The 22,836-nt window shown below is 41.0% G+C and overlaps 1 long non-coding RNA gene across 1 annotated transcript in view; it reads right to left on the bottom strand.

Moving 5' to 3' along the window:
- LOC117260676 (uncharacterized) overlaps nt 1–21,195 on the bottom strand; it is a 69,811-nt gene extending 48,616 nt beyond the window's left edge. Inside the window, exon 1 of the long non-coding RNA XR_004501943.2 lies at nt 20,769–21,195. This is a non-coding gene — a long non-coding RNA (uncharacterized LOC117260676). The remainder of the gene's footprint in view (nt 1–20,768) is intronic.
- Between the last annotated feature and the right edge of the window lie 1,641 nt (nt 21,196–22,836).

The following is a 22,836-nucleotide window of genomic DNA, read 5'->3' as shown; positions in this document are numbered from 1 at the left end:
CATGGCTACATAGCTAGTTAGTCCCGTTGTTAAACATACCGTCACCCTAACCCTATATTTACATTTGTCAACCGTACATTATGTTATTCACCTTGAATCTTGTTAGCGTAATACCAGCAATCTGGCTCAAAGCCTTTGTGCCAAAGTCTGTATTTCTTATCTTCTTAGCCGATGGGATACGGCAAAAGACATAATATATAGCCCCACTGGTCGGCAAACAAATGGGGCTTAGTGCAATGAATATGTCACCTTGTTTTTTGCTCTGATTGGCTAATGTGCTATCCAATTGCATGCATTTAATATGCCTCAGTTAGTGCCGCCCCTTGGGTAGGAAGGGTGTATCGATGAGGGCCATTGAAATCTTTCTAGATTTGAGTCTGGGTCTCCAGGCTAAAACTTTCGTCCATCATTAAATGAATACGCCGACGATTTGGGATTATGCCCTTTCTCTATCATTTTCATATTGAGACAACATGATCGATATCTTTTTTGTGTCTGCACGTCCAGTGGCTGGGTCTTAGCGGTTAGCATTGCGGCTTAGCTTAGTGAATACAATTGAAGTCTATAGGGGGTCAGTAGCCTACTCGTAAAAGTGAACAAATAAACGTTACAGAAACCCTGAAGCTAGTATTTCTGCACATGCATTTGAAATAAACATGTTTAAACATTAATTCAAAAACTTGAGTCCTTTTTAGTCATTTTAGAAGAAGTTTGGTACACGGAAGTATAGTGTGTTTACGTCCTGTGCTGTGATCCACGGAGGGATACACTGGTGAGCAGGCACAGGCACAGACGTAGCCTGAAAACAAAACTCAGTTGTTTATTTAGCCCAACGATATCTCCGGACTACAGTAGCTGCAATGGATGACTTTGAACGCGATTTTAAAGAGTCGGAGGGTACAGATCCAGAGCCATACCTGTTTAAACCAGAGCATACAGATGAGGAACTCCAGGTGTTGGATGCTGAGTGGGCGAGAAGAGAGGCTGAATCCTCCGAGGCAGCGGAACAGCAAGGGGCCATGGGGAGACGGAGGCCAGGGGAGGACTGGTGGTGTAGCTGTGGGGCTAGCCAACCTATGCCTGGTGGTGGAATCATTTTGCTGCACAGAATGGGATTCGGTGCTACCATCGTTGGGGACGCTAGAGATAATATCATCAGGAGGAAAACCGCCGCAGAGAGTGCATCACAAGGAGTGAAAACTTTGCAACAATCACTAATCCTGGCGTGACTGAAACATTTTTTCATGTTCCTAAGATAAACTGGAAAAAACGCCCCAGGCTTGCAGGAGCTGATGGACAGCTTTCAGTCGAGTGAGTAATATCGCTTTGTGATCGTCCGTGTCATCTCTTTCTTTGCTTTTACCGAGTGACCTAGCGTATCTGTCCCAGAGCCAGCTGCAGGAGTTGCTCACCAGTGTATCCCTCCATGCAGGGTGTAAACACACTATACTTCTGTGTATCAAACTTCTTCTAAAACAACTAAAAAGGACTCTCGTTTTTCGAATTAATGTTTAAACATATTTATTTTAAATGCACATGCAGAAATACTAGCTTCAGGGTTTCTGTAACGTTTATTTGTTCACTTTTACGAGTAGGCTACTGACCCCCTATAGACTTCAATTGTATTCACTAAGCTAAGCCGCAATGCTAACCGCTAAGACCCAGCCACTGGACGTACAGACACAAAAAAAGATATCGATCATGTTGTCTCAATATGAAAATGATAGAGAAAGGCCATAACTCCCAAATCGTTGGCGTATTGCTTTAAAGTTTTCAGAACAGGTTTAATTTTCTGCGTTTTCTCGCATCCATTAAAAGTCTTTAGATTTGTTCTGACCAAGAAGCAGTGAAGACAACGGGGCGTAACCTGTGTGACACATACATGCGCAACAAGCTAGAGGAACAAGGCACACAGTATTATTTCATTACTCAGTTAGCCTATTCAGGGGGATGATGCTGGTGAAAAAGATAATGAAATAGAGGAGGAAGACTGCACAGAGAGAAAGAGAGGGGGAGGACAGCTCAGTAACTTAGGCAGCCGTGGTGCAAAATGCAAGACTCTGGCAGGGTGGTGACAGCCAGGAAGGTCCCTCCAGTGAGAAGAAGCAAGGGAGGAAATTTGTCTTACCATCAGACTCAGTGTGCAAGGTTTCTTTGCATGTTGTTGTTTTTTTTTTGTTGTTTTTTTAAATCAAATAATTTTTTTTATAAATTTAAAAAAGGCATACGAAAAATATGTACTTGGTGTGCAAAGGCCTTCATAGCTGAGCCAAAGTGTTCCAAGAGCTGAGTGGACCACTAATTGCCAAGTTGTTTCTAAAACCCACTTCAGAGCAAAAATTTGTGATGAGATGAAACCGAAAAGTTGCAGTGGTGTGATCTGGCCGTCTAATCTCAACTCAAGCTGGCTGATGGTGTCACCTGTTACTCAGCGGGTCAAACCGCCGGTGGCTGGTTTTAGAATATAAAGCTCATCACCTGTTTGAACAGCCAATCGTTTTGTAGTGAAATCCACTGGTCAAGTCAAAACATCCACAGACGGCGTGTTCGCTTGCTGCGACAATTACTCCAGCCCCGCCGAGCCCTCTGTATGTGCTTATGCCCCCCTCACACACACACACACACACACACACACACACACACACACACACACACACACACAGACTGATTAATTGGTGCTGGTTATTTATATTATGGTGACATATCTACTATGAAAACAATATGATTCTTGTTTGTTTTTTGCCATTTTATCACTACTACAAATGCAACTGTAGCCAGTATCTCAGTCTCACTATCCTTATTCATATTTTAAGAAACTACAAATTATATTCTGTCACAAAATAAGCTTGAAATGCTGGAAATCAGAACGGAAGAACAGAGTTGATCCAGAGAGGAGACACTGTCTCATCTTGTTGCATTGGTGTGAACCAGAAGGTTTTTAGAATGTTGCAGAATGGCGCATTGCAAGTAGTTGTCTGTTTCAACTTGTCTTGTTGCGAATCTTTGGTCTGAACTGGGCTTAAGATTCATAAGTCTCATCCTATTCACTGGGATAGTGAATAATGTTTCCATTGGTACCTTGTGGGATGGTGATGATGGTTCCAGGTTCTAGTCAAACCCTCAGGAGTTACCAAGGAAACTGAATTATGGCTTATGAAAACTTAAGATTGTCTGTCATCACACACGATTATATAAATTAATGGTAACATTTTTGATCTTTAGCAAGTGACCATGGTATAAACTGGACAATCCCCTTCAAGGTGTCCATATTCAGGCACTAATGGACAACAGGGAGGCCATTAATTCCTAATGAATTCCTATGGACACCTCATCTGGCATATCCCCTTCATATTGTCTTTGGCACACCAAAGCAATTGACCTCACAATAATAAAATCAATCAGGCTCCAGCCCTTGAGAGCAACAAAAACATGAGTCATGACATGGAATGTCACGACATTTGCCACATGATTATTGACATAGAACAAATGCACTCTCCATATTGCACCCTTCGAACCTGGGCCACCCATCCCTTTCCCCATTATGAATGGTCTTTACATGGTAACGACTCACGACTCCTTTTATTTGTGTTACCAAAGACTTTCATCTGCCCTGGCATCTATACTGAAGACTTAAAGGGATAAAACCTTTGCAGTCAAAAACCTCTTTAAAGTCATAATAAAAACGAATTGCTTTAGCCTCTTTTACATCTACTTGAGTATTAATTCATTTATTTATATCTAACTTAATAGAGTTTTAGCAATCCATTTTAATAGCCCCTTTAATTGCTCTTTATTTTATTTTTACTATATGTATGCCTTTGTTCTCTATTACATTTGGTTTTTTTTCTATATTTATGTTAAGCATATTGTGACCATGGTAATAAAGTGCAATACAAAAAGAGACAAGGCTGTAAGTCTTTATCTGAGTTATCCTCCACTATTTTGTTGTTACAGTTTGTGGCTGCAGAGTTTCTTAAGGCTATATCTTTGATTGAGCTGTTGTTTGGACCCAAATGACTAAAAAGGCATGAAAGTACAACCTAGCAACACTTATCAAATTATTACTCCTAAATAATGCACCAGTATTTCCACTACTTCCAATCTGTTTGCAATCTGCCACCGTCTGTATGCTAATGCTGTTAGATCCTAAAATACTGAGTAACTGAGACAGATTTAGTCATGATTCACTTTGGCTGACAAGATAGTCTTGACGAACTTTCCTTCTCATTAAACATTTTAAATCATTTTGAATCAACCTTTCAAATTACAGCAATTCATATTAGAGGCAGGTTTCTGAGAAGAATGTTGCGCCTCATTTCCTCTCATGTCTTTGACTGGGGAGACACAGTTAATAATACATCACAGCTTGGGAAAGAGTATCACTTTAATCAATCAGAGGATAAAGTCTCGCTTTATTATCAATGTTTTATTAATGTTGCTTTGACCAAGGAAGATATGTGACTTGTTAGTTGGCAGAAAGTAAACATTTACATAGGCACTCTATGGTTGTTACTGTTACTCTTTGTGTTGTTAGCCTTCTTATCAGGGATAGACCAATATGGATTTTTTAGGGCCGGTGCCGATACCGATTTTTTTCCATCACCCTTAGCCGATGACCGATTATGGATTGCCAATTTTCTTGAGCCGATATTTGGGGCCGATACTGCTTTTGCTCCCTCAATTTACATCAAAAAAATGACACAATGATAACAAATATTACAGGTCTCAAGTTTAAAATAAGAAACATTTATTGAACAGTAAAAAATACTAAAACAAGATGGAAAGTTGAGGTAGAACAGGTAGAATATTATTATTATTATACATTCAAATAAAAAAGAGTTCATTGCTCTTAAATCTTCCAGTAATGTCTTTATAAAATAAACAAATATTTAAGCTGAAGCATAAATAAAACAACAACTACTGTACACAGTAGGATTCGCTGCATGTGCGCTGCAGGGTCTTCCGGCAACACAGAGCTGCCCGTGGATGCCTGTCTGTAAATCATGCCAGGGAAAAATAAATCTGCGAACCCACGCGCGTATCGGCCAATGCCAAGTAAAAAAAAAAAAAAAAAAAACCTCAAATATCGGCCCGATATATCGGCCGGCCGATGTATCGGTCTAGCCTTACTTCTTATTGTATCATTACCTTTAAGTATCACTGAAAGTCTGTACCTTTACCTCTCTGCAATGAAAGTGAACTTTATTTGTAACACTTATGTGACCATGGAACCGTAGTCAGCAGTGCTACATGTAGCCACTTTAGAATGGTGATATATGGCATAGGAAAAGGCACTGCATTGATTATGTGAGTTCAAGATTTTACTGCCACAACTTTAATTACCTGCAGCTTTTAATCGAACCAGTGCACTTTGGAAAAGTCATCCACTGACAAAAGAGCAGATTAAACTGCAGACCATTCCTTCCTGAAATGTTTCACCTTAAGCAGGTACCAACCTGCAGAGCATAATTGCACATTATTCTACACTTTACAACTACCTTAGCATTTATTTTTTTAATTGTCCAAATGTATTTACCGTAACAGGACGGCATGAAGTAAAAAGCCAGTGGATCACCAAATTTATTATTACTGAGGGGGGCATGAATGTGGCAGTTCATTTCATAACTGTCAAGGCATTTTGTTTAAAACCACAAGATTTTTTGATCTGTTACAGAGATTTTGAGATATTTCACCAGATAAATCAAAACGTTGACCTGCTGGTAACACAAGAGGGTATTTGGGGATCACCAATATTGTTAGGATTTATCATCTAGGTACAATATCTGTAGTCAATTTTTTGACAATCATTCTTAATATAATAATAATAATAATAATAATAGCAGATTTTAGACGTTTTGTCCCCTTGTGAGTTATATTCACATGAGACTATAATAAGTCTATTAAAATGTTTCTGTCTCTACCCAACAGCCTGCAGGACGGTTTTATTTACTGATATTAACTCAGCTTTTAAGGTACAAATATGTGATATTCTGTGTCTCTGCCTTTCGATTAATTTTGCAAAATGGATGCACACAGTATGACTTCTAAAAGCAAATGAGAGAAAGACTGTTGCAGAATGTATTTATTATACTACTGCTGATGGGCAGAAGGGGAAAGTGTTCAAATTCTACAAATGACAGATCTAAAACCTGTACAGTGAAATCATATGCTGTGCAGAATTTGAAATCTTGTAGACCCTTTTAGGGCCAATGTCACAATGATGTCAGTTTGTTAGCTGGAGGCAAAACACAACTCTCCCCCACAGGGCTGTAGGCTACAAAGGACTCTTAAGGCCAAAACACACCGGCAGCTTCATATGACGGCGGCGTCATTGACGCGAGTCAAGTGCCGCCTCCAACACACACAAAAAGCGTCACGCTGCGGGTGTCAACCAGATTTCTATTGCACACTCCAGTCCGCTAGGCTGGGAAGTACAAAATAGCACTTTTTCAAGGGCGGTGACGCTGGAAAAATAGGACAATAGCATAAAGTGCCGCGGCACGGCACGTCGACGTGGGTCGAGCCACCGCCGGTGTGGGTTTGTAAATAGAAAATAATGGGGGCGGCTGTTTTGACACACGTCGTACGCCGCCGGTGTGTTTTGGCCTTTAAAATGTTATCTTGTTGTGTAACTGGGAGCCAGAATAGAAGGAGTCATGGCTCAAAACTTCAATTTGATTACATACCAGCCACCACTGCCTGTCAACAAAAACAATGATAACTATGGTTAAATGCGATAAGGTGAAAGGACTGGACAGAGGTGATCATCAAAAATGCTCGCATGTGCAGCGCACACTGGTTAGGAAAAAAGTATTTCCTGTTGTGGGGATGAATAACATATGTGTATTAAGGGTTATCATGTCCACCTAATCAGTAATTGGGGAGGTATTAAGAGGAATATTGGATTTCTCTGTAACTTTTTAAGATATTAGCTAACATTAGCTTTGATAGCAAAACAAACTGGAGGAAACATTTAAAGTGTCGTCCTTCTTTGTAAGATTGGCACAGTAATGTAGTGTTTACCTTTTAAAGTAACACTCATGGTCCTAGAGAGTGAGTGACCTGACATGGTGCGTTTGTAAATTCAGTCTGATGCTCTACACCAAAATGAGAAAGCTGCTGGTTGAAGAAACGGAGCGTTATATTTTCTATATTAATTCACAAGAGTGCCTAGAGAGCACTTTGCCACTCCAAGAGTGCGGTGCTCTTGATAACCAAATGGTACATTCCTGCAGTGTTACAAATTTACGAACGGTACAGTTTATGCCAGAGTGCGCTCCACCACTCGGAATGAGTATTTCTGTATGCACCACTTGTATTATCTTCCTCCATTGTCTAAAATAGGCCAAAAGAACTTGCTAGCTAGCACTGGCTGATGTCTGTGGAGAATTATTTCGCCTCCAGCTAAGCCCCACCCACCAAAAAATGTCATACTGTTTACTAACAGTAAAAGGGTCTATTATCTTTAGTTTCTTTATCTTGATTTTAATTTGGGGTAACCCAACCATGTCAGCTCTGTTATTTTTCACTTTGCTTTGAATTTATTGTCACTGTTTTTAAACCTTGTGTGCTGTCGGGGACGTGTTTGTCCACTAGGGGTCAGATTTTTACCGTTTTTTTTTTTGGCCATCACTCAGGCTGTGTTTCAGCACATTGAATGGTTTTTGAGGAGATGCCTTACTTTAACATTATTGTTTTCAAACAGTTATTGTCATTTCTCTTTTTGACCAAACAAGCCTTTATTCCTGTAAAGTAGAGTGTTTGGGGCTGCATTTTTGCAAGAAAGGTGCAAAAAGAAATTAATGACTTTAATTAGTAGTTATTATCATTATTTGCTTCATCACTCAAGTTGAGGACAATCTTGTGCAGACAGAACCTTCTTTAGAAAGATGAATACATGCCTCTGGATCCCAGTTTCTTTCAAAATACCTCACCAAGGTATGGTTCTCCAAACCATGATCTGGACTTAAGTTGTTTTTGTTACCAGAATGTGTTTAATTACCAAACACGCTAGTGGGATATTCAGTCATAACCAGGATACCTGTATGCATGTGTACTAAATGCACTAAATGAGGAAACATTAATTGAATACACTGAAAGGAAGATGGATTATTAACATTACTGCCCCTGTAATTTGAAACACACAAGATAAATGCATCAGGTAGTGACTACACAGGTTACAGAGCTCTCATAAAAAGAACAAAGAACCCACCGAAAACTGCTGTCATACAATTTTGTAGGATTTAAAATATGTTCCACATTTAGCCACGCCTTAATCAGTGCTGTAACAGTCTGGTTTTTTTTGTTTGTTTGTTTTTTGTTTGACTCAAGGCCTGAAACACCAGCTCATTCCCTGTTTTGCCCTGATTTGTATCAGATAAGTATTGCAGTGGGATGTGGGCGTTAAAATACTAGCCATGTTTCTTAGTAACTGCATCCATCCAGATGACATTTTAACCAGGGCCAAATTACAAGAGGATTTTGTAATAGATGACAAATTCTCCATCCTACAACACATAAAATCAATTATAGGAGGGTGGCTTGTCTGCATTCAGTGTTAAAGGCGCTGTATGTAAGAATGTGGCCAAAACGGTTACTGCACTCAAATTCAAAATACTGCTGCGAGTCGTGTCCGCCCCCCCCTCCCCTACAGATTTGAGGTTGCTGGACAGTGGCACGCTGGAGACTGATTTGTTTGCCCGCGGGCAACTGCCATGGCAGGGCTGTGTCGCCACGTCCTTGATTTTCAGTTTTCAGCTGACCGTTCGAGCAAGTCTGGCTTCTCTGCTGCTAACGCTGCTGCCGGGATACAGCTGAGGAGACTGCTAATGCTATGTACTGGGACACTGCTAATGCTGCTTGCCGTGCTGCTGCAGATCAGTCGTAACTGTAACTGATGCTGAGACTCTACTGACTGCGTGACTGGTAGACGGCGGTGGGTGGCGCAACAGGCCAAAACACAAATTCAAAACATAAACATGATTTGCGGACTGTAAAAATTTTTTTTTTTTAAATGCAAATATTCTGGCTGTACTGTTGTTGTCGGTGAGATCAGTATGTTATATGAACATTATTCCTTAGTCTCTGTGACATATTAGGATGATTTTGCGACTATTTGCTTTAGATTTCTTACATATAGCTCCTTTAACCTGTGGCTGATAATATAACTGTCCATTAAATGAAGTTACTTTTATTATCCCTATGATCCTAAAAGGTCTGAATTTTTCTTTCCCATAACACACCTATGGCCTTATCTAAACTTGACATCAAAATCCTAGTATTTCTACTGCAGAAGTTCCATTAAGATTCTGTCAGGATACGGATACAAACAAGTATAAATGTAACCAAAAGAGATTAGAGTCAGACTTCTCCCTATTGGAAAAGTTTTCGAACCCTACACTGTACTCTACTGCAGGGTGTTTACGCATGTGCTGAAATCTACTAATGTCCCATCTAAATGCAATTTCTATTGCATTTGCAAAAAAATTAGAATGCTAGGTCTATGTCACTGCTCTGCTGTGTGTGGGGGATTATATTATGTCATATTACATTATGTTAGATTAGATCAGATAAGATTAGATGAAACCTTAATTATCTCCATGACCTTAATGATCTCCACTGGGACATTGCAGAGCACAGAGAGAACAGTGTGTGTGTGTGTGTGTCTTTGGGAGGGTGCTGAAACCATGCAGTGTATGTACATGCTTGACATTCATGTCAGACTGAGTAATACCTAACTCATGTTCAATGGTTAATCATATGTGTGAAAAGCAAAATGTGGTGTGTGTCAACAGAGAAAAGGTTAACCTCCTCCCACAACTGACTGAGAGGACAGAAACAGATGGATCACTACAGAGAAAGGGTGCGTGGAAATGACAACACACAGGCACACACAGAGAGAAAACAGACATAAATAACCTGAGGCTACTCATTTATTCCTATTTCAACTATTTATGACAGGGCTGAAGTGAGCCTTTTAATCGGGAGAACTCTTGTTGCTTAAGGGTATACAGTAAATAGTCCAACGCAATACATTGTGCTTGTGCATGCAACAAACCTGAATCAAAACAAGAATAAGGGCTTGTAAATACAGTACAGTTCTATGTGACTCAGGTTTGGTGTGTTTTTGTGGACACACACACACACACACAAACAGAAGTCTAAAAGATCGATATAAACTCAAATGGGACAAGGTCACTCACCATGTTGGAAAAGCTAAGATGTGTATACTGTTAAAGTGTAGTGACCTTTGAAGGTGGAGCGTTTAGGGAGAGATTGGGGGGGGGGGGGCGATGATGCAAAAGTAGACCTTAGTACGAAAGATCGATAATCTCAGCAGTCCAACCTAAAGAGTCTTTTCTCTCCCATCATATGTAGAACAAATGACAAACCAACGACGCAACGGCAGAGCACCAGAGATACTTCGTAGACATCCGTTTCCTCAAGGGGGCATGGAAAAACAAAAATCCTTTAACAGGATCAAAGGACCACTCGTGATGAGTACCTGGTGAGCGAATTTTAAGCATCTCAAAATCACTAGTCACTAGTATTAATATTATTAAGACTCATCGTTACAATCCATAGTGATGATATTAAAGGACGGACAACTGTGGCCTGAAGTTACCCAATGCGCCTGTATTTTATGATGTGGGTAGCGTGCACTAATTGAGGGCAAGTGTGTTTAAGGGAGCCAACATGTGCCAGATTCAAATTGTTTGTGCCCTCCCTCTCCCTACCACTGGCTTTACTCCTGCTCTGTCTGCCCACACAACCCTCCCTCCTCTCATCTTCTCTGGTGACCTGCAAGACTGGATCCAATTCTTCTCCACTTCCTGGATTTCTGATTTTGTAGGTCTCGGTTTGTTGCTTCACATTTTGGTCTTTCCTTTGGTGCCCTCAACACTCTGTGTGCTGGATACCTCCAGCTGGTCTTCTCGTTCACCACATCCCTGTTCACTGGTGACCCTTTTCCTGGATTTAGGGAACACACTCTTACCAGATACACAGTCACCTCTGGTTTCTTCTGCAGAATAGGTGGAAGGACAAGTCTGGGTGTCACCACTGGTTTGGTGGTACTTGAAAATTTGGAGGGCTCATTGGCAGCACCGTATGTTAACACTTGGGCTCTAGTTTCCAACAAAAAAAAACCCCGCGCAGAGCTAGTTTCGAGCAGCGCAACCCGAGGCGCGCTCAGTTTGGTAGTTTGGCAGACCGAGGTGCGCTGAGATGAGTGTGGCGGCACAGCAGGGGGAGGTGTCAACAGATCCAGCTTGGCGCAGTGACAGTTTCATGCCAAAAGGCTTCGTCGAAGGTGCGCTAAAAGCTCGCCAACTGAAACTACGTCTACTGTCAGCACAAGGGGAGCGCAGCCGGTGTAAGCCGAAGTTTGGCTGACCAGCGGACAGTGAGCACACGTCACCAAAACCTCACAGGCAGGTTTCCAGAATATCAGGCACATTAACGATGCAATAAATACCCAAAAAACCACTATTCAATGCAACTATCTGCAATCAGCACATAAATGTATCTCTATATCGACTGTCCCGTCACATCTGATGCCAGATCAAAGGGGATTGGCTAGGGTTGGATCGGTATGAGGAAAAAAAAAAAAAAAAACGGTCCGGTTTTTGTAAAAAAAACGCATCAAGTCGGTAATATCGGATTTTCGCCACTTGGGGGCGCAATTGACTCATTAAATAAAAAACGACCTTAGGACAACAGAGTGACAGTAACACGTTTTTTTTATTCCTTACAAATAAATTTTGCAGCTTACTCAATCAGTGCAAACAAGGGCTGCCTCCTTCGTCTGGCTCAAAGCCGAAGTGTTGCCATAGTCGCACATTCTTTGATTTCGTTGAGACTAAATTGTCCGCCATTATCGACTCCCCGTCACTATTAAACAAACTCCTGGCTACAGTAGAGGTGCATGCGCACTCGCACCTCCTAGCTCAGTCTCCACCCCACCCCCCTCTCTCTCCAGCTTGCTTGGCGGAGAGGCAGACACAGGTGCCCACAGACTCGGGCGTACTACAAGTGGAACGGACTCCGTGTAAAAATGTCCGTGAAAAATCCCCACGATGTGAAAAATACATGCCGAACAGTCTTTTGTGTGACACTGGTGCGCGGAGTGGAGTCCACGTGGTCGTGCTTTGCGCGCACAGGGCTTGTGGACGGTCCAAGACGGAGTACCGGACCGAATTGGTATTACCGAGAACCGACCCAACCCTAGGATTGGCACCGTTTGGCACGTTTGGCACGCGTAATGGAAACCCAACCTGATTTGATTAACACAGTTGCAAACTAATGAGTTCACATCCCTCTCAGCCAACCACAAACAGCCACAGCATCAGATAGGGAATATATATTCTGCAACTGCCGTCTTAGAAAAGTCAAAAGAGAAGAAACCGAGTGACACTGCGAGAGAGAAAGAGAGAGCACGCGCGCATGAGAGAAATGCAACATTGATTTACAGTTGTGGTGACCTCATCCCAGGCTACCTTTGCATCATCAGCCCATGGAGGTCTGCTCGCAGTTCCGTATATTCGGACACTGCGAGCTTGGACTCCTGGACCAAAGCATCAGTTTCCTCCTGGGAGAAGTTTGGCTGTCTGACGCTGCTGCTCTCTTCCGCCATGGCGAATTGAGTAAACTCTCATTACACCTTTGCGCAGCACATTTAAGGGCGAGGAGAGGGACTCATTTGATTGGTGTGATGTGTGTAAAACCCACTCCACGCCTTCTTTCCTCCCTCTTTCCGACTTGCGCCAGTAGGAGGGACGGAGGTGGGATAGAGGAGTAGCTGCGCCAGGGCGCACGGTGTGCCAAACTTACAAAATCCGCCTGGCCACACCCAGTTGGCAAAGCGCAGGTGCGCCGATACAGTACAGGCCAAAAGTTTGGACACACCTTCTCATTCAATGCGTTTTCTTTATTTTCATGACTATTTACATTGTAGATTCTCACCGAAGGCATCAAAACTATGAATGAACACGTGGAGTTATGTACTTAACAAAAAAAGGTGAAATAACTGAAAACATGTTTTATATTCTAGTTTCTTCAAAATAGCCACCCTTTGCTCTGATTACTGCTTTGCACACTCTTGGCATTCTCTCGATGAGCTTCAAGAGGTAGTCACCTGAAATGGTTTTCCAACAGTCTTGAAGGAGTTCCCAGAGGTGTTTAGCACTTGTTGGCCCCTTTGCCTTCACTCTGCGGTCCAGCTCACCCCAAACCATCTCGATTGGGTTCAGGTCCGGTGACTGTGGAGGCCAGGTCATCTGCCGCAGCACTCCATCACTCTCCTTCTTGGTCAAATAGCCCTTACACAGCCTGGAGGTGTGTTTGGGGTCATTGTCCTGTTGAAAAATAAATGATCGTCCAACTAAACGCAAACCGGATGGGATGGCATGTCGCTGCAGGATGCTGTGGTAGCCATGCTGGTTCAGTGTGCCTTCAATTTTGAATAAATCCCCAACAGTGTCACCAGCAAAACACCCCCACACCATCACACCTCCTCCTCCATGCTTCACAGTGGGAACCAGGCATGTGGAATCCATCCATTCACCTTTTCTGCGTCTCACAAAGACACGGCGGTTGGAACCAAAGATCTCAAATTTGGACTCATCAGACCAAAGCACAGATTTCCACTGGTCTAATGTCCATTCCTTGTGTTTCTTGGCCCAAACAAATCTCTTCTGCTTGTTGCCTCTCCTTAGCAGTGGTTTCCTAGCAGCTATTTGACCATGAAGGCCTGATTGGCGCAGTCTCCTCTTAACAGTTGTTCTAGAGATGGGTCTGCTGCTAGAACTCTGTGTGGCATTCATCTGGTCTCTGATCTGAGCTGCTGTTAACTTGCCATTTCTGAGGCTGGTGACTCAGATGAACTTATCCTCAGAAGCAGAGGTGACTCTTGGTCTTCCTTTCCTGGGTCGGTCCTCATGTGTGCCAGTTTCGTTGTAGCGCTTGATGGTTTTTGCGACTCCACTTGGGGACACATTTAAAGTTTTTGCAATTTTCCGGACTGACTGACCTTCATTTCTTAAAGTAATGATGGCCACTCGTTTTTCTTTAGTTAGCTGATTGGTTCTTGCCATAATATGAATTTTAACAGTTGTCCAATAGGGCTGTTGGCTGTGTATTAACCTGACTTCTGCACAACACAACTGATGGTCCCAACCCCATTGATAAAGCAAGAAATTCCACTAATTAACCCTGATAAGGCACACCTGTGAAGTGGAAACCATTTCAGGTGACTACCTCTTGAAGCTCATCGAGAGAATGCCAAGAGTGTGCAAAGCAGTAATCAGAGCAAAGGGTGGCTATTTTGAAGAAACTAGAATATAAAACATGTTTTCAGTTATTTCACCTTTTTTTGTTAAGTACATAACTCCACGTGTTCATTCATAGTTTTGATGCCTTCGGTGAGAATCTACAATGTAAATAGTCATGAAAATAAAGAAAACGCATTGAATGAGAAGGTGTGTCCAAACTTTTGGCCTGTACTGTATGTTTGCACATACATATTCAACAGTATGAGCTGTGTGGCCAAAGTTATGATGTTTAGCATTTTTTTAAACTGTGTTGGGGCGTTGGTGGCTTAGTGGTAGAGCAGGCGCCCCATGTACAAGGCTCTTGCCACAGCGGCCCGGGTTTAACTCCAGCCTGTGGCCCTTTACTGCATGTCACTCCCTCTCTCTCTCCCCCCTTCACGCTTGTCTGTCCTATACATTAAAAGGTTAAAAAGCCCCAAAAAAATTTAAAAAAAACTGTGCTAATAATTAATCATTTTCTCTTAACTCAGAAAAACAGCTAGAACAAAACCAGAAAACTGTATAAAGCATATAGTGGTTTCTCCAAATCCCTGCACTGCAAGAGGAGAAATATGGACTCAGCAGGTGCCTGTGCTCTCTCGGATTTATTTGGAGAGACATCTCCTCAGCCTGAAAGGCAGGGCTCTCCTGTGTCACTGCAGGATCAGGCTGAGGATAAGGTCAAGAAATACAAACAGGCAGAGCCATTTGGCCCTACTGGGGATCCAGTCAGCTGGTGAAGAAAGCATCAAGCTGTGTTCTCTTGTATTTTCTGTCTTAGCTTGAAATATAGCCCACTCTGCAATACAGGTCTACATATCAAAACAGGGGGAGTGCAGAAGACACCATTTTCTAGCTCTATCCTCAGCAAACATATCAGTGTTTATTGCATAACAAAGTCCACATACATTATTTGTATTAGAGGACTCTCATTTTGTTTGTTTCTTTATGTATTTATTTATAATAATTACTATAATTACAGAGTTATTGTATGTTCAGTCTAAACTATACAAGTTTATGATGAAAACACACACTGGCTATCACAACGCATATTCTTTGTACAGTAGGACGTGGTCAGCAAGTATCACCTTGCATCATGATCATCATGTGAGTAACAGATGCAAATAAGCCCATTGTACATAATATTTAATAACCATTGTAAAATGTCAACCATTAAACAATCATGCAAAATGCAGCCTAAGCACCATTGTCATTATTTACTGCACATCATCATCATCATCATCGATTGCCATTATCACAACATAAACAGGCTACAAGAGTTGCGCACACACACACACACACACACACACAAATACCCCCTAACGATACACACACCACCATGAGCCCCAGCAGTGTGATTAAGAGTGTAAAGACATAGCTGCCTCCAGAAAGGCAGCAAAAAGGAGTGTGTCAGGAGTGGGAGGAGGTTCATGGTTTTCAAAGCCAGTACCCTGAGCTGTTACATGCAGCCAGCAACCAGTCTGTACTGAACAAGCACCCTGGCCTGGGAAAACGCCCCGAGCAGTGGCAGGGAGAATGAATCAGACAGGGCAATAGTGCCCTCTGGTGGTTGAAGAGGAAGGTGTTTCAGTTTAAGGAGTCACAACAGCTTCCTTTACATGATCTCTTGTGATTCTGGTCACGGCCAGGATAAGAAATATTTGAGACTGTTCTCTTGCCTCCAGAAGATGCCATTTTATGACATTTCTATTTCATCTGAAAAGATGACACATTTGGTTTGGCATTGCTTGCTGTGAGTCACCTGACAGCCACATTGTTTGCCGCCTCTTTGGTGGCTGATTAAGGAGTTTATTTCATGCTAAATTTGACAACATAAACTCTACCTTAATAGCAAAAAATTAGTGAATGTTCTGAACCCCCAAAAATATAGAGTAACCATGTATGAGTAAGCGACAAGGCCATGGATATGGATGACAGCAATGTTGCCACTGGATGTTATCAGCATGATTGATTAGGTTATGATTATGACTGAGGTGATTGGATATTTGAATAGCATTCTAGTGATGCTACAATTGCTTCTTTATGCTGATTTGAATTTGACAACTTATTTATTATAATGAACATAAAATCACAAATTGCTACAATTATAATGACATGGCAACAGTATGTAGAAATTAAAGAATAAAAAAAGGTCTGGTTTATCTCACCATGAATATGATTGGAATCTGCAATAGGTCACCTGTTTCCCTCTCCCTCCTGTGCCTTGCATTGCACTTGCACAATCTTCAACATATCTGGTGTAATGCAGTTTCTTCTCATCTGAATAAATTGTTTTCCTCATCCATCATTGTTCATTAGCAAGCATTCTTTGCCACCCCCAGCTCTCAGTGCTCGATTACAATGGTTCCTTCTGCCTACACATTCCTATAAAAGGCACACTACCGAGCTGGCCAACACAACCTGTCCCCATTCTAGCAAAAACAAACAAGCTGTGGCAAATTTTATATTTTACATTTACAATTAAACTTCCCAGAGCAGTTTGACATTAAAAAAAAGCAGCTCAAGGACACAGAAACATACGTCATTGTGGACACGTTGCTTTAATTACAAAAACATCTTTGGAAAATGTCGATGGTTGCTATCCAATTTAATTTCAACTGATCAAAAGAGACGGAAAAATGAAAGTAGTGCTGTAACACTTGCAAGTGTGTTCACAGTTCAACTACAGCAGTAAACAGACAATACCTTCATAACAGTATTGCTTTTGGTCATTATATCCAGTGGAGAGAGTGGCTGGTTCTGCAGTATAATAACCAGTGTTGCACTTAATGAAATAAAGCTTTTCCTTTGAGCTCCTCCAGCAATTAAATGCTACTGCAGCAAGACACTTCTAAAGCAAACATAAAACTACAACATAGCTCATAACACGGCCAAATGTCCCTCTTATTTTTCACATCAGCACAGCAGGGTGGTTAAATGGTTAATGGCACCATCCTTAGAGGCATTTATCTAGACATCTGGTGACTGGGGGTGGAGGGGGTTCAATATCTTGAGCAGCTTACCCTGCACTTTGATCTCCCTGGTTGGAAGTGATAAGAAATCTTCCCTTAGGGTTTCGCCACAGTGCCATATTACTATTCATTATGAAAGAAAGCAGTCGTGATATTTAGAATTAGTGATAACAGGCTTTAAATTTGCCTAAAGCCCAGCAAAACAGAAACACAATCTTAAGTGGTGTCTCTTTATGCCAATCTGATGTATTACTTCACTTTTTTGCTGTGTTGCCTTGTGACAACCTTTGATTGCACTAGGAAGATGTAAAGGTGATGTCACGTCTGTTACATGTTTTGAACAGGGCACCTATGACAAGCCGTTTTAACATTTAATCGCTAGACTGGATATTCATTACTGATATCTGCAACATAATTTTACCTAGTCAAAACTCTAATTACAGATATCTGTAATTCAGTTTTGACTAGTAAGATTCAAACTACTTTTGCCATTCATGTGTATGAAGCTCATAAGTTTGTCATTATAGATATCTCCAATGTAGTTGCGGATATCTGCAATTCTTATTGCAGATATCTGCAACTGAATTGTAGATATCTGTAATTCCAGTTTAAGATATCTACAATTTAATTTTGACTAGTCATAATTCAAGTTCAAGATATCTTTAATTATCATCAATTGAAGATATCTACATGGTCCTTTCTAGATATCTTGAATTGAGTTTCATATAGTCAGAATGACGTTGTAGATATCTTGAATTCGAATTATGACTAGTCAAAATGACGTTGTAGATATCTGCAACTGAATTATGACTAGTCAAAATGACGTTGTAGATATCTACAACTGAATTATGACTAGTCAAAATGATGTTGTAGATATCTCAAACTGGAATTATAGATAGTCATAATGTAATTGTAGATATCTATAATGACAAACCCCATACACATGAATGGCAAAAATAGTTTGAATCTTACTAGTCAAAACTGAATTACAGATATCTGGAACTGTAGTTTTGACTAGTCAGAATGACATTATAGATATCTGTAATTCAGTTTTGACTAGTCAGAATGGCATTATAGATATCTGTAATTCAGTTTTGACTAGTCAAAATGACGTTACAGATAAATGTAATTCAGTTTTGACTAGTCAGAATGACGTTACAGATATCTTAAATTAAAATTCATACTAGTCACAATGACATTACTACTAGTCAAAATGACATTATAGATATCTATAATGGTAATTCCGGATAGTCAAACTTAGTGATTAAATGTTAAAACGGCTTGCCATAGTTTTGACTAGTCAGAATGACGTTATAGATATCTGTAATTCAGTTTTGACTAGTCAGAATGACGTTACAGATATCTTCAATTAAAATTCATACTAGTCACAATGACATTACTACTAGTCAAAATGACGTTGTTGATATCTATAATGGTAATTCCGGATAGTCAAACTTAGCGATTAAATGTTAAAACGGCTTGCCATAGGGCACCATCTTGTGAGATATGTGTTTTACCTGTACAGGACAGCATTATAGTACCAGCGCCATTCACCAAATGAGCAGCACTGCTAGCTAACTTCCACCCGACCAGGCCTGTGTGTAGTGCAGAGTGGGCAAGGCTAGCCAACCAGTGGGGATGGAGGGTGTGCAGTGGGTGTTATTTTTCGACACGTTAATTCGGTAAGCAGGCTGTCTGTCAGCAAAGCCAACAGAAAATAAAGTAAAAGTGAAGACATTTACATCACAAAACATTACAATTTCAACATCTCTAAGTGGATAGCATTTTGAAATGCAGCGTTAAAGCTCAATGACTTGGTCGAAGGCCACCCTAAAAAGAAAGGCCTTTTGTATTTCACATCAGATTAACCCCAGAATTTAATCAAAATTAACCAAAACAAACATCCCTGACTGAGTGCATACAGTTGGTGGGACGCGATCCACAAGTGGGTCACGGTCCATTCTGAATGGACATTAAGTGACTCGTGAACGTGTCTACACACTTTATTTTCACATAGGCTACAGTGAATTTCCAGCACAGAGTTTTTATTTTAAAATGCCGTTTCCCGCTGTAGAGTTAGTGACCAATGGACAGTTTCTTGACAGAGTCAGCAAACTAGCTCGATGACATGGCCAAACGCAAGTATGACACTGAATGTATTAAACTGTGAGGACCTTAAACTAATGACTAAGGAGAAATCTGGACCCAGTGACTGGACTAGTAGGGAACCACTGCTCTTTACACAGCCTATGAGTTCTCTATACTTTAAATAAAGGATTGATTCATAGACTTGCTCCTATAACCCTGCTTGCACATCCATGTCGCCATAAATACTGAAACTCAGGAGCTGCTGAGTAAAACCTTTTTCATACTGACCAGCAGCAGCAGCAGAGAGCTGAGTGACTCTACAATCACTAATACCAGTAATCATGGAGTAAGAGGCAAACTATCACCAGCTTGTCAGTTTACTAGGTTTGCCCCCCAACAACCATTTGCAGGTGAGACTGACCCTGACAATAGCAAATAACTAGATATACCCAAAATCATCTTTGTTGAGTTTCACAGGAAAACCTACAATCACAGCCCAATATACTGTGAAACAACCATGTCACAGATCACCGTTGTTTTCATATGATCAGCTAAATTGCTCTGGTCCCTGCAATGTTTTTGCATAGCCTACTTCTTAATCAGATGTGTGGACGTAGATAAATCAATCCTGCGCGAGAGCAGAGTAAAGTTAAGAGCTAAACCGTGACTATACACGCTGCAGGCATACAGTTCCATTTTCATTCCAATCCCATATGCTGACATTTGCACAAGGAATTAATCATGCATGCAGACAGCCATGCATATTCACAGAAACACCAGGGATCCATTCCCAGGGAGTCCTCAATGTACAGGCAAGATGCTAACTAAAAGACAAGGCAGTCTCAGGCAAGACAATTACACACACACACACACACACACACACACACACACACACACAACCTCACAGTCAATTACTCAAGTGCACTTTATGTCAGTGCCTATGAGGCAAAGATAAAATGTTTAACATAGCCCTTCACTGTGTTACTGAATGTCATTAAGACTAGATTGTGATCATGTTTTTCAGGCCTTTAACACCCAACATGTTAGCACTGAGGCAGTATGGTCAAACATAATTATTTAGCTTCAGCTGATTAATGATTAAATGATTAGCCTATCCCCCCCTTTCCAGTGCTAAGGAAAAATACAATAACAGGAAATAGTCAGTGAAATGTGGCTTATTAAAACTAACAACTCTTACCTTTTTTGCTGTACTTCTCAGATAGTATCAACTAAATGTTGGTATACGAAATGACAGTATTCAGTCATTTTACCCACTGGTATTTTTGGTTGGAAACTGGTGAGGCAAACCCTAAAATGTACCCAGTTTTACAGACTGACATCTTTTCCCATTTCCTACACAGTTAACCACAGGTGATAATGTGACTGGGAGAGCACATACCTGTTTCTCCTGGCTGTTAAACTCCCTGTTTGTGTGCGCTGTCCATTTGGGTCTTTCAGTTTTACAGCGTTGTCCTGCTGCTTTTATGTTTTGTAATCCTCTCACAAAGTTCCCTGAGATTCTTCGAGCCTGTTGTTGTTGACCAGGTACCATCCTCTCCGAGTGACACACACGGCTACACACACGAAAAAAGCGTCTTCTCCTAAAAGCTAAGTTAGCAGCTAACATTAGCCTGCTCTTCCTGGGTGACGCCAGCTCCTTAAATCTTATTTTTACCAGGAGTTTGGTTTATAATATTCCACGGCTGGTGGTAATCGAGCTGTTTAACCGCAGGGTTTTCTTCAAAACGCAGACAACGCAGTTACTCATTTGTATCAAAAGAAATCAGGGAACTATCTTTAGTTAGCTACGGGCCAGCGGGGTAACAGCCAATCAGTCCCACGTGACATCTAATTAGTGCCACCTGCTCATAATGCCACAGGTTTGGGGCATGCCTGCTATTGTAATGATTAATTACAGTAGCAACCAAGGATTTTTTATATATACATTAATCTAGAATTCTATTATTATATATAATTACTGTGTCACTTAAATTACACTTTTTTCTTCCTGCCACCAACATTTACATTAATTTGCCTTCAAAGATGAGATTCAGACATAGAAGATAATTAACAAAACAAATATGCAATGACCATATTTACATCAAAACTGCTGAATAACAGTAACAAACACTGCCCCTCTCCCATCACACCCTCTGAGGCTACAACCTGATCTGATTTGTTGCAATATTTGCACAATAGTGCACTTCATTTTTAGACTCAGGTTTGTAACTTCAGTTTGCTGCTCATTTGTTTATTTATTTTTCTTAAAAACTATCTTTTAATCTAATTTTATTGTTTTGCGTGAAGGGAGACTGGCAATTAAGTTTATTTAATTTTATTGTGTGGTGTAAACTGCTGTGTTTTTACTGAGCACAGGACAATAAACTTCTTGAATCTTAAATCTCAACATAATTTTTTTTCCACAGCACAAATTGCTGTACATTTTAAATGTTTATAGGTAGGTATTTTGCTTTCTTCAAGTGTCATGTCTGGCGTTAATACTTGAGGATCTTGTGTGATTTAGTGGCATCTAGCGGTGAGCTTGCAGACTGCCAACATCTGAAATGTCTACTGTGCTCCAAACATGTAGGAGAAGTAGGCTATATGGTGACCAACTGAAAACACAAAACGTGAGCCCTATCTAGAGCGAGTGTTTGGTTTGTCCATTCTGGGCTATAGTAGAGACAACATGGCAGACTCTGTGGAGGAGGACCTGCCATGGCCCCATGAAGTGCGCCTATAGACTGTAAAAATAATGGACGTAGCTACCATGACATCACCCACTGGTTTGTGGTCTCCTATTTTGAAGCCTCGAATTCAGCATTTCGGCCGTCGCCATTTTGGTTTTATGGAGCCAGAAATGACCATATTTGGATGAGAGGCAGGCACTGTAGAGGAGCGACAGCTGGATCTGACTGAGACTGAGGACACTATCGGCAGACAGTCTGTCACTCAAAGCGACCTGCCCTTAATTATGCATGACTTTAAGCCTTAATTAAATGTAAATGGGTGAGTTATAAAAAAAATATCACCCCTCGTACAATTTTCATGAAGGGGGAAATTAGCTATGGAGACCAATAATGTTTTTTGTAACAGGCTGTAAACATGTTTATTTCTGCTGTAAATTTGGGCAGTTTAACATGGGGGTCTATGGGGATTGACTGGCGTCTGGAGCCAGCCTCAAGTGGCCGTTTAATGAACTGCAGTTTTTCACAACTCCGTGTTGGCTTAATTTTTCAGCCGTGAAGGTTGCTGCTTATGTTATGCCATGGAGCACAAAAAAACTTTTTCCCAGAGATTACATTGGGAAAGAGACATCTGTAAATCAAAAGCTACATTTTTTGAGCGTAACAACCTCTGCACAGTGACTGGTTTCACTATTAGAATGCAATCCATTTAGACCGTAATGAATGGGATCCCACCTCCAACGCTGTACCCAGGTATCCAGTTCTCTTTATACATTCATT

Source organism: Epinephelus lanceolatus, chromosome 2 (assembly GCF_041903045.1).
Source record: "Epinephelus lanceolatus isolate andai-2023 chromosome 2, ASM4190304v1, whole genome shotgun sequence".
In the NCBI taxonomy this organism is placed as follows: Eukaryota; Metazoa; Chordata; class Actinopteri; order Perciformes; family Serranidae; genus Epinephelus; species Epinephelus lanceolatus.
The sequence above is the reverse complement of the archived record's forward strand: the minus strand, read 5'-3'. Positions and strand labels throughout refer to the sequence as shown.